At 40.7% G+C, this 14,144-nt stretch overlaps 1 protein-coding gene across 1 annotated transcript in view; it reads right to left on the bottom strand.

Moving 5' to 3' along the window:
* The window catches only part of EHBP1L1 (EH domain binding protein 1 like 1), a 333,907-nt gene that overhangs the window by 212,578 nt on the left and 107,185 nt on the right, over nt 1–14,144 (bottom strand). The gene's annotated exons all lie outside the window — the stretch shown is intronic.

Here is a 14,144-nt window from a genome sequence, read left to right as displayed (position 1 = left end):
CATATCAGAGTCCTCCATAGCTTGCACCTTTATTATGGACTAGATAGAAATTAAACGGCACCTTTATACCCGAATGGCCGAAGCACTCACCACCTCCTACAGAGAAAACTCTTCGTCTCCTGCAACCGCCGGTCAATGAAAGAGGAAGTTAAAGAGGCCACACCGGGTCACATGGAGTGCCATGCAGGACCACCCCTGCACTATTGAAAAAACGCGCCAAAAAAAGTCTGCGTCGTATCTCTCTAAGGAAACCAGATTGTTCACACATTGACAGAGCCTCATCTCACACATGTCGCAGCATAAAACACAATAAAGAATATTATGCATAAATCCCCCCCTGTTCAATAATCCCCTTTCTGAGGATATTAACCCTTGATTCTATACAGATAAAAGGAGACACACTGTGACCCTGTCTTCTGGTGTTATCAAATGTGTAAAATGAAACAATCTTACCAGAATCTTTGCAGTGGAACAGGAACACTGCCTTCAAGTGTGATAGGGTAGTAGCATCGCTCCTAACATGGACCTGAGTGCAGAAAGCAGGCAGCGAAACTTGTCAATGCTGATTGCTTATGGAGCTGTTAATCTGAATCGGGATAGTTTCGCAAAAAGACTCTCCCTGCATCTCCGGACTCTAACTTTCATCTAAGCTCTCACTGAGAGGCTGACAGAACTACTTAAAAAGCCAGTCCCATTCTGAAGAGTACTACCATCCATAAGAGACTACTCTGAATCTTCCAACACTTCTCTGCCAACCTCCTGTGACGAATAGCAAAGAATGACTGGGGGATGAGGGAAGTGGGGGAGGTATTTAAGCCTTTGGCTGGGGTGTCGTTGCCTCCTCCTGGTGGCCAGGTTTTTAATTCCCACAAGTAATGAATGAAGCCGTGGACTCTCCTCCCATTAAAATGGAAAATGTCTAGCTACGCTGGTAATCTTTTTCTTATTTTCCACATCTTTACGTGCAGTCCTAATGTTACTTAAGTGTTCTGTCATTCTGGTGCCCATACATCTGGTAGTCATTCCTACATATAACAGATTGCAAGTGCATGATAAGCAGTATATCACATTTGTGCTTTTACATTTTACTGACAATGATTGCCTTTGTTCTTAACCATATCCTGGCACAAGCTATAGATCCCTTGTATAAAGGTGTTTTTTTAGTGTTCCTGACTGGGTGCTTCACTGAAAAAAGCTAATATGTGTAAATGCAATGAGGGCTGAGCAAGTAAAAACAACTCTAGCATAGTAGTGTGAAATGGGCCAGCAGCAAAAGGGTTAATATGAACGTCCCAATGTGACAAAATAAATTGTTCTAGTTCCTTAAAGCATTTTGTCTTTAAACAAATTCCCCTTTTTATTGTTTGTGAAAGTGAGTCACTCCAAATGAGGATACAGCTGATGAGCAAATCAAGCATATGTGCGTATGCTCCATTCACTGACCATATTTTCATCTGTGTTTAAAGGGACATTCCGGTCACAATTTAAATGCACATAGATGAATTACATCTTTGAATATAAACATATTTGCAATATAAATGTATTAGCAAAAATGCTTCTAGTAAAAGTTATCAGTGTTTTAGTATTAACATTTGTCTGTGCCCATGCACGTGAAGCATAGCTAGATATTCTCAGTGCACCAGCATTTTATATACTGCAGCTGCGCAGAGCACCAGTGGGGCTTGTATCATGTCAGCAAATTACAAACTGAGTCATTACCAGATGGCACAAGCACCTTAGGCTCTCTGAGCCGGTGCTGTGTATAAAATGCTGGTGCACGGTGCATACTTAAATACACTTTTGAAACAGTTATAACTTTTGCTAGAAGCATTTTTGTGAATACCTGTATATTACAAACATGCTTCTATTCAAAACTGAAATGCACCTGGTACTTTCCAAATTTGTCTGGAATGTCACTTTAACTTTTTTGAAGAAGTTTAACATGTCTATACTATAATTGCACTTGTAACGAGTCTGTCGCCGTCATCAGTTGTGTGCACAGCCAAACGAATCCACCTGGGCTGAGATTACATATGCGGCATCCCCTGCACAAAGTATTAACAAACCACATGCCCGAAGTATTAACAAAAACACCTAACCGCCCGCACCAAACCGCCCAACCACACAGAGTATTAACAAAAACACCTAACCGCCCGCACCAAACCGCCCAACCACAAGGAGTATTAACAAAAACACCTAACCGCCCGCACCAAACCACCCAACCACACAGAGTATTAACAAAAACACCTAACCGCCCGCAATAAACCGCCCAATCACACAGAGTATTAACAAAAACACTTAACCGCCCGCACCAAACCGCCCAACCACACTGAATATTAACAAAAACACTTAACCGCCCGCACGAAGTATTAAACAGCCCGCACAAAGTATTAACAAACCACATGCCCGAAGTATTAACAAAAACACCTAACCGCCTGCACCAAACCACCCAACCACACAAAGTATTAACAAAAACACCTAACCGCCCGCACCAAACCACCCAACCACATGTAGTATTATCAAAAACACCTAACCACCCGCACCAAACCGCCCAACCACACAAAGTATTAACAAAAACACCTAACCACCCGCACCAAACCGCCCAACCACACAAAGTATTAACAAAAACACCTAACCACCCGCACCAAACCGCCCAACCACACGAAGTATTTACAAAAACACCTAACCACCCGCACCAAACCGCCCAACCACACAAAGTATTAACAAAAACACCTAACCGCCCGCACCAAACCGCCCAACCACATGAAGTATTAACAAAAACACCTAACCACCCGCACCAAACCGCCCAACCACACAAAGTATTAACAAAAACACCTAACCGCCCGCACCAAACTGCCCAACCACACGAAGTATTAACAAAAACACCTAACCGCCCGCACCAAACCGCCCAACCACATGAAGTATTAACAAAAACACCTAACCGCCCGCACCAAACCACCCAACCACACAAAGTATTAACAAAAACACCTAACCGCCCGCACCAAACCACCCAACCACATGAAGTATTAACAAAAACACCTAACCGCCCGCACCAAACCGCCCAACCACATGAAGTATTAACAAAAACACCGAACCGCCCGCACCAAACCACCCAACCACACAAAGTATTAACAAAAACACCTAACCGCCCGCACCAAACTGCCCAACCACATGAAGTATTAACAAAAACACCTAACCGCCCGCACCAAACCATCCAACCACACGAAGTATTAACAAAAACACCTAACCGTCCGCACCAAACCGTCCAACCACACGAAGTATTAACAAAAACACCTAACCGCCCGCACCAAACCGTCCAACCACACGAAGTATTAACAAAAACACCTAACCGCCCGCACCAAACCGTCCAACCACACGAAGTATTGACAAAAACACCTAACCGCCCGCACCAAACCGTCCAACCACAGGAAGTATTAACAGAAACACTTAACCGCCCGCACAAAGTATTAAACGGCCCGCACACACGTAGTATTAACAAAAACATCTAACCACCCACACAAAGTATAAAACCAACAGCCCGCACAAAGTTTTAACAAAAACACCTAACTACCCGCACAAAGTATTAACAAACCGTCCGCACGAAGTACGAACGCAATATGTACCTCTCAACCGCCACCGCCCCACAACAATAACTAAATAAAATGTATTAACCTCTAATCCGCCATTCACCCACATCGCAATCTAATAAAGTGATTAACCCCTAATCCACCATTTATTCACAACGCAAATAACCAAATTAAAATATTAAGCCCTAAACCGCAAACCCCCCACAACGCCAAATACCCAATTACACTATTAACCCCTAAACCGCCAAACCCCACAATGCTAAGAATTAATCTAATCGCTATGCCCCCTAATTTAACACCCCCTAAATAAACCCTAATTACATAAAATAAAAAAAGACCATCTTCTTAATAAATTAATTAAAAAGTACCAAAAGTACCAAAATCCTAACTTAAAAATAAAATAAAAAACCTAACATTACACTACAAAAATCTAATATTACAAAAAGCAAAAAAAAATAATCTAAAATTGCAGAAAAAATAAACAAAATTATTTAAAATCATTTTTTAAACCTAATCTAATACCACTATAAAAATAAAAAAAGCCCCCTCCAAAATAAAAACACCCCCTAATCTAACACTACACTACCAATAGCCCTTAAAGGGACATGAAAGACAAATTTTTTCTTTCATGATTTAGACAGAGCATACAATTATAAACAACTTTCTAATTTACTTCTATTATCTATTTTGCTTCATTCTCTTGCTATTCTTTGCTGAAAAGCATATCTAGATATTCTTAGTAGCTGCTGATTGGTAGCTCCACATAGATGCCTCCTCTGATTGGTTCACCATGTGCATCGCTATTTCTTCATTAAAGAATATCTAAAGAATGAAGCAAACTAGGTAATAGAAGTAAATTGGAATGTTGTTTAAAATTATATTCTCTACCTTAATCATGAAAGAAAATGTTTGGGTATAGTGTCCCTTTAAAAGGGCCTTTTGTAGGGCATTGCCCTAAAGTGATCAGCTCTTTTACTTAAATAAAGTACCAATTACCCCTAAAAGTAAACGCCTCACCCACCAAACCCCCCAAAATAAAAAACCTAACATTAAAAAAACCTATGCTACCCATTGCCCCTAAAGGGGCATTTCTATGGGCATTGCCCTTAAAAGGGTAATCAGCTCTTTTGCTGCCCAGTAAAATAAAAAATCCCTAATCTAAAACAAAACACCCCAATTTTTTTTTTTTACCTAAATCTAACCCCGAAATAGGTACTCACCATTTCTGAAGTCCGGAGGTGAAGGTCTTCTTCCGGGCAGCTCCATCTTCATCCAGCGCGGGGGACATCTTCTATCTTCATCTGGAGCGAAGGAGGCGCAGAGTTGAGGTGGCCGCAGAGCAGGAACGGCCAATAGGATTTCAGTAGCTCTCATTCTATTGGCTGATTTGAAAATTTCAGCCAATAGGAACGCAAGGTACCCTAAATATAAAACGGATACCTTGCAGTCAATCTTTAGTGTGCGGCGCCGATGGCATGAAGAGGATCCTCCACGCCGTTCTTGCTCAGCGACCGCTGTTCATGCTCCGCGGCCACCTCCGCTCCACGCCGCCTTTGCTCCGGATGAAGACAGAAGATGTCCGCACGCTAGATGAAGATGGAGCTGCCTGGAAGAAGACCTTCACCTCCGGACTTCAGGAATGGTAAGTAACTATTTCAGGGTTAGACTTAGGTTGTTTTTTTGGGGTGGGTTTATTTTTTAGATTAGGGATTTTTTATTTTAATGGGCAGCAAAAGAGCTGATTGCCCTTTTTACGGCAATGCCCATACAAATGGCCCTTTAGGGGCAATGGGTAGCTTAGGTTTTTTTATTTTGGTGGTTTTGGTGGGGGGCGGGGATTACTTTTAGGGGGTAAGTTGTACTTTTTTTTTAAAAGTAAAAGAGCTGTTTGCTTTAGGGCAATGCCCTACAAAAGGTCATTTTAAGGGCTATTGGTAGTTTAGTGTTAGATTAGGGGGTGTTTTTATTTTGGGGAGGCTTTATTTGTTTTTAAAGGGTTATTAGATTAGGTTTAACTTTCATTATTTTGGATCATTTTGTTTATTTTATTGTAATTTTAGATGTATTTATTTTTTGAAATATTAGAAGGCTAGATTACGAGTTGTGCGTTATGAGTGAAAAAGCATTGTTATGGCTCTTTTTCACTAACGCTGCTATTACGAGTCTTGTAAGTACCGCTGTACCGCACACTTTTTTGGCCGTTACACAACGTAACTACCGCACTTTTCAAAAAGTCATTTTTCAATGGGACTTCCACAGCGCCGGTATTACGAGTTTGCCTGCCCGGCCAAAAAGTGAGCGGTACAGCCTATAACTACAAGATCTGAATCAATTGAAAATCAGTAGTTATGAATTTTATGTTACAAAGCTGTACCATAAAACTCATAAAAAAACTGCTACAAAGTACACTAACACCCATAAACTACCTATTAACCCCTAAACCGAGGCCCTCCCGCATCGCAAACACTAAAATACATTTATTAACCCCTAATATGCCGCTCCGTACATCGCCGCCACTATAATAAACATATTAACCCCTAAACCGCCGCACTCCCGCATCGAAAACACTAGTTAAATATTATTAACCCCCTAAACTGCTGCCACCAATGTCGTCACCACCGACATTCACTTATTAACCCCTAATCTGCTGTCCCCAAAATCGCCGCCAGCTAACTACACTTATTAACCCTACTCTGCTGCCCCCAAAGTCGCCGCCACTATACTAAAGTTATTAACCCTTAAACCTAACCCCAAGTCTAACCCTAACCCTAACGTAACCCTAACACCCACTAACTTTAACATAATTAAAATAATTCCAAATAAAAATTACAATTAATACCTAAATTATTCCTATTTAAAACTAAATAAATACTTACCTTTAAACTAAAACCTAAGATAGCTACAATAGAACTAATAGTTATATTGTATCTAGCTTATGTTTTATTTTTATTTCACAGGCAAGTTTGTATTTATTTTAACTAGGTAGACTAGTTAGTAAATAGTTAACTATTTACTAACTACCAAGCTAAAATAAATACAAAGTTACCTGTAAAATAAAACCTAACTTGTCTTACAGTAAAACCTAACCTTACACTAAAATTAAATAAATTAAATTAAAAAAAAGAAATTATCTAAATTACAAAAAATAATAAACACTAAATTACACAAAATAAAAAAGAAATTATCAAATATTTAAACTAATTACACCTAATCTAATAGCCCTATCAAAATAAAAAAGCCCCCCCAAAATAAAAAAACCTAGCCTACACTAAACTGCCAATGGCCCTTGAAAGGGTCTTTTGAGTGGCATTGCCCCAAAGAAATCATCTCTTTTACCTGCAAAAAAAAAAATACAACCAACCCCCCAACAGTAAAACTCACCACCCACACAACCAACCACCCCCCAAATAAAAACCTACCTAAAAAAACCTAAGCTCCCCATTGCCCTGAAAAGAGCATTTGGATGGGCATTGCCCTTAAAAGGGCATTTAGCTCTTTTACGGTGCCCAAAGTCCCTAATCTAAAAATAAAACCCAGCCAATAAACCCTTAAAAAACCTAACACTAACCCCCGAAGATCCACTTACAGTTTTTGAAGACCGGACATCCATCCTCATCTAGCCAGGAGAAGTCAGGACAGAAGTCTTCATCCAGACGGCATCTTCTATCTTTATCCTTCTGACGCGGAGCGGCTCCATCTTCAAGACATCTGGCGCGGAGCATCCTCTTCTTTCGATGGCTATTGAAGAATGAAGTTTCCCTTTAAATGACGTCATCCAAGATGGCGTCCCTTAAATTCTGATTGGCTGATAGAATTCTATCAGCCAATCAGAATTAAATGGTAAAAAATCCTATTGGCTGATGCAATCTGGCTGAGAGTTTTTTTATTTTAATTTAATCTTAGTTTTTTATGTAATGTTAGGTTTTTTTTATTTTAATTTTAAGTTAGGATTTTTCTATTTTGGTACTTTTTAACTAATTTATTATGAAAATAGTTTTTTTATATTTTAAGTAATTGGGGTTACCTTAGGGGGTGTTAGGTTAGGGGGCTTAGTGATTATTTTAATTCTTAGCGTTGTGGGGAGATGGCGGTTTAGGGGTTAACAGTGTAATTAGGTAGTTGGCGCTGTGGGGGGTTTGCGGTTTCAAAGTTAATAGTGTAATTCGGTAGTTGGCATTGTGGGTTGTTTGGGGGTTTAGGGGTTAATATTGTAATTAGGTTATTTGCGCTGTTGGTGAATATCGGATTAGGGGTTAATCACTTTATTAGGTAGATTGCGATGTGGTGAATGGCGGATTAGGGGTTAATAAATGTATTATGTACTTTGCGATGTGGGGGATGGCGGATTAGGGGTTAATACATTTTATTTAGCGCAGGTATGTGGGACCGCTGCACTACAGAAAATGGCCCGTTTATACAGGCTTTACCACTAGTAGAAAAATAATGGAATTTGTTTAACAATATACACTTCATTATCCCTTACAATTTGAGAAACTCATTGTAGATTTAAGTAACGTGTGTCTCACTGTGCAGTGATTCTCACAGCAAAAATGGCCGTCCTTATTTGGTTGAATTTTTATTGAGTATTCGTCAGCCCATAAGCCAGGACATAGTTCCTCATTTAAGCCGCTACACTGCAAACTAATAAAGCTAAAAATACTCTGTGCTTCAAATTGCATAAATTTTCTGTTCCCTCTGTTTCCTTTCTGATAAACCTTTGCAAATTCCTTTTTTTTTTTTTTAGTATCTGGCAACTTTGTTTTTGTGGATCTGAGTTTATTGTATAAAAACACTTTTTAAACATGATATTAAAATATTGTTAACTAGTACATGATTGTATATGATGCTGGAAATGTTTAGAAATACATTTCCTATTAAAAGACACAAAGTAATAGCGACTAGAAAGACAAAACAATACTGATTATTTAACGCAATAATTTGCAACCTCAAGGAAGTGCCTTGGCTGTTTAATGTGAACGATTCGTTGATGACTATCATTAAGTCCTGTTTAAATAGGGAACATAATGATTAGTGTGTGAACATTTGCGCAATGAGCTGTGCTTCCGTCTCTAGTGAGACCATTATCATACGAATTGCGTATTACTAAAAAGAAGCGTACATTATGTGAGTGCCTGGCTATAAAGCACAATGCCTAAAATGACAAACAGAAAGCCATTCATTACTGTAATATATTAGAAATGTTTATAGATATAAAACTGATTTCATTGTCAACCTGGACTTGTCATGTGCTGCTAATACCTCTTCCTATACACCCAGCATCTACTGACCTTACCTGCTGCTAATACCTCTTCCTATACACCCAGCACCTACTGACCTTACCTGCTGCTAATAACTCTCCCTATACACCCAGCACCTACTGACCTTACCTGCTGCTAATACCTCTTCCTATACACCCAGCACTTACTGACCTTACCTGCTGCTAATACCTCTCCCTATACACCCAGCATATACTGACCTTACCTGCTGCTGATACCTCTTCCTATACACCCAGCATCTACTGACCTTACCTGCTGATGATACCTCTTCCTATACACCCAGCATCTACTGACCTTACCTGCTGCTAATAACTCTTCCTATACACCCAGCACCTACTGACCTTACCTGCTGCTAATACCTCTTCCTATACACCCAGTACCTACTGACCTTACCTGCTGCTAATACCTCTTCCTATACACCCAGTACCTACTGACCTTACCTGCTGCTAATAACTCTTCATATACACCCAGCACCTACTGACCTTACCTGCTGCTAATAACTCTTCCTATACACCCAGCACCTACTGACCTTACCTGCTGCTAATATCTCTTCCTATACACCCAGTACCTACTGACCTTACCTGCTGCTAATAACTCTTCCTATACACCCAGCACCTACTGACCTTACCTGCTGCTAATATCTCTTCCTATACACCCAGCAACTACTGACCTTACCTGCTGCTAATACCTCTTCCTATACACCCAGCACCTACTGACCTTACCTGCTGCTAATACCTCTTCCTATACACCCAGCACCTACTGACCTTACCTGCTGCTAATACCACTTCCTATACACCCAGCACCTACTGACCTTACCTGCTGCTAATACCTCTTCCTATACACCCAGCACCTACTGACCTTACTTGCTGCTAATACCTCTTCCTATACACCCAGCACTTACTGACCTTACCTGCTGCTAATACCACTTCCTATACACCCAACACCTACTGACCGTACCTGCTGCTAATACCTCTTCCTATACACCCAGCACCTACTGACCTTACCTGCTGCTAATACCTCTTCCTATACACCCAGCACCTACTGACCTTACCTGCTGCTAATACCTCTTCCTATACACCCAGCACCTACTGACCTTACCTGCTGCTAATACGTCTTCCTATACACCCAGTACCTACTGACCTTACCTGCTGCTAATACCTCTTCCTATACACCCAGCACCTACTGACCTTACCTGCTGCTAATACCTCTTCCTATACACCCAGCACCTACTGACCTTACCTGCTGCTAATACCTCTTCCTATACACCCAGCACCTACTGACCTTACCTGCTGCTAATACCTCTTCCTATACACCCAGCACCTACTGACCTTACCTGCTGCTAATGCCTCTTCCTATACACGAAGTACCTACTGACCTTACCTGCTGCTAATACCTCTTCCTATACGCCCAGCACCTACTGACCTTACCTGCTGCTAATACCTCTTCCTATACACACAGCACCTACTGACCTTACCTGCTGCTAATACCTCTTCTTATACACCCAGCACCTACTGACCTTACCTGCTGCTAATACCTCTTCCTATACACCCATCACCTACTGATGTTACCTGCCGCTAATACCTCTTCCTATACACCCATCACCTACTGATGTTACCTGCTGCTAATACCTCTTCCTATACACACAGCACCTACTGACCTTACCTGCTGCTAATACCTCTTCCTATACACCCAGCACCTACTGACCTTACCTGCTGCTAACACCCAGCACTTACTGACCTTACCTGCTGCTAATACCTCTTCCTATACACCCATCACCTACTGATGTTACCTGCCGCTAATACCTCTTCCTATACACCCATCACCTACTGATGTTACCTGCTGCTAATACCTCTTCCTATACACACAGCACCTACTGACCTTACCTGCTGCCAATACCTCTTCTTATACACCCAGCACCTACTGACCTAAACTGCTGATCAATTTCATTGTTTACCCACCTGCAAATCATGTAAAATAATAATTCACAAGTCTATCATTAACCTTTGAGTTTTTCTATCCTAAAGGCAAACTACATCACAAATGTTTGACAAAACCATTTTTTATATCACTCATTTTTTGCTTTACCTACTCCTTTTGGAACCAATGATTATATTGTTTCCAAAAAAGCAAAAACAAAACCCCACACCTTCCCCTGAAGCTCATTAGCCGTATTACTGCTGAAGATGTTATACAAAACAGACACCAACTGATCCGGGCAATGCATTAGTGATCCCCCTCCTCTGAATACACTAATGAAACACTTATGTCTATCACATACAATCTGCATGGAATTCCTGCTTTTGTGTTCTTCAGATGAATGACCTTCATTTGCCTCTAAAAACTCTCCCTAGAATGCTTGTAAACAAACTATAGGCTCTCACCATACGATACCTACAACGTGCTCTCCACCGTTAGTCATTCCTGTGTTATTCTATGTAACTGATTCACTAAAGCTCCCTCCAGCCTCTCCAGCTGCACCAGTTCCTATGTTATTCTATGTAACTGATTCACTAAAGCTCCCTCCAGCCTCTCCAGCTTCACCAGTTCCTTTGTTATTCTATGTAACTGATTCACTAAAGCTCCCTCCAGCCTCTCCAGCTTCACCAGTTCCTATGTTATTCTATGTAACTGATTCACTAAAGCTCTCTCCAGCCTCTCCAGCTTAACCAGTTCCTATGTTATTCTATGTAACTGATTCAATAAAGCTCCCTCCAGCCTCTCCAGCTTCACCAGTTCCTTTGTTATTCTATGTAACTGATTCACTAAAGCTCTCTCCAGCCTATCCAGCTTCACCAGTTCCTGTGTTATTCTATGTAACTGATTCACTAAAGCTCCCTCCAGCCTCTCCAACTTCACCAGTTCCTTTGTTATTCTATGTAACTGATTCACTAAAGCTCTCTCCAGCCTATCCAGCTTCACCAGTTCCTGTGTTATTCTATGTAACTGATTCACTAAAGCTCCCTCCAGCCTCTCCAGCTGCACCAGTTCCTTTGTTATTCTATGTAACTGATTCACTTAAGCTCCCTCCAGCCTCTCCAGCTTCACCAGTTTCTATGTTATTCTATGTAACTGAATCACTAAAGCTCCCTCCAGCCTCTCCAGCTTCACCAGTTCCTATGTTATTCTATGTAACTGATTCACTAAAGCTCATTCCAGCCTCTCCAACTTCACCAGTTCCAATGTTATTCTATGTAACTGATTCACTAAAGCTCCCTCCAGCCCCTCCAACTTCACCAGTTCCTATGTTATTCTATGTAACTGATTCACTAAAGCTCCCTCCAGCCCCACCAGCTTCACCAGTTCCTATGTTATTCTATGTAACTGATTCACTAAAGCTCCCTTCAGCCTCTCCAGCTTCACCAGTTCCTATGTTATTCTATGTAACTGATTCACTAAAGCTCCCTCCAGCCTCTCCAGCTTCACCAGTTCCTATGTTATTCTATGTAACTGATTCACTAAAGCTCCCTCCAGTCTCTCCAGCTTCACCAGTTCCTATGTTATTCTATGTAACTGATTCACTAAAGCTCTCTACAGCCTCTCCAGCTTCACCAGTTCCTATGTTATTCTATGTAACTGATTCACTAAAGCTCCCTCCAGCCTCTCCAGCTTCACCAGTTCCTATGTTATTCTATGTAACTGATTCACTAAAGCTCCCTCCAGCCTCTCCAGCTTCACCAGTTCCAATGTTATTCTATGTAACTGATTCACTAAAGCTCCCTCCAGCCTCTCCAGCTTCACCAGTTCCTATGTTATTCTATGTTACTGATTCACTAAAGCTCCCTCCAGCTTCACCAGTTCCTATGTTATTCTATGTAACTGATTCACTAAAGCTCCCTCCAGCCTCTCCAGCTTCACCAGTTCCTATGTTATTCTATGTAACTGATTCACTAAAGCCCCCTCCAGCCTCTCCAGCTTCACGAGTTATTATGTTATTCTATGTAACTGATTCACTAAAGCTCCCTCCAGCCTCTCCAGCTTCACCAGTTTCTATGTTATTTTATGTAACCGATTCATTAAAGCTCCCTCCAGCCTCTCCAGCTTCACCAGTTCCTATGTTATTCTATGTAACTGATTCACTAAAGCCCCCTCCAGCCTCTCCAGCTTCACCAGTTTCTATGTTATTTTTTATTTTATTTTTTTAAATAATTTTTTATTGAGGTTTAAAAATCAAAGAAACAAAAAACATCAGGCATGATGAAATACAACCAACATATACCAATGAATAGAAAACCTAGCAAACAAGATGCTGAAATATAGCAAGTCTGTTACATCATGAATATGCCAGAAAAGAAAATACCATAAATAAACCTCACATTTCCTATTTTAGTTACATAAAAAGAGTAAATTTTAAACCTTGTATTCCGAAAAAAAATAAAAATAAGAGCTAATCATAACGCAAAAATTAAACACAGATATTAACTTATTACTGAAAGATCTTAGGTTAGGTGAGATCCTTCTCTCACCAACCATACTTCGGCCCTATATAATAACATAACAGGGAAGGAGGGAAAGGGAAAAAAAAAAAAAAAAAAAAAAAAAAGCTCCCTCCAGCTTCACCAGTTCCTATGTTATTCTATGTAACTGATTCACTAAAGCTCCATCCAGCCTCTCCAGCTTCACCAGTTCCTATGTTATTCTATGTAACTGATTCACTAAAGCCCCCTCCAGCCTCTCCAGCTTCACGAGTTATTATGTTATTCTATGTAACTGATTCACTAAAGCTCCCTCCAGCCTCTCCAGCTTCACCAGTTTCTATGTTATTTTATGTAACCGATTCATTAAAGCTCCCTCCAGCCTCTCCAGCTTCACCAGTTCCTATGTTATTCTATGTAACTGATTCACTAAAGCTCCCTCCAGCCTCTCCAGTTCCTATGTTATTCTATGTAACTGATTCACTAAAGCTCCCCTCAGCCTCTCCAGCTTCACCAGTTCCGATGTTATTCTATGTAACTGATTCATTAAGGTTCCCTCCATCCTCTCCAACTTCACCAGTTCCTATATTATTCTATGTAACTGATTCACTAAAGCTCCCTCCAGCCTCTCCAGCTTTACCAGTTCCTATGTTATTCTATGTAACTGATTCACTAAAACTCCCTCCAGCCTCTCTCGCTTCACCAGTTCCTATGTTATTCTATGTAACTGATTCACTAAAGCTCCCTCCAGCCTCTCCAGCTTCACCAGTTCCTATGTTATTCTATGTAACTGATTCACTAAAGCTCCCTCCAGCCTCTCCAGCTTCACCAGCTCCTATGTTATTCTATGTAACTGATTCACTAAAGCT

This window comes from Bombina bombina, chromosome 7 (genome assembly GCF_027579735.1).
Source record: "Bombina bombina isolate aBomBom1 chromosome 7, aBomBom1.pri, whole genome shotgun sequence".
In the NCBI taxonomy this organism is placed as follows: Eukaryota; Metazoa; Chordata; class Amphibia; order Anura; family Bombinatoridae; genus Bombina; species Bombina bombina.
This window is presented reverse-complemented; position numbering and strand designations above follow the sequence as displayed.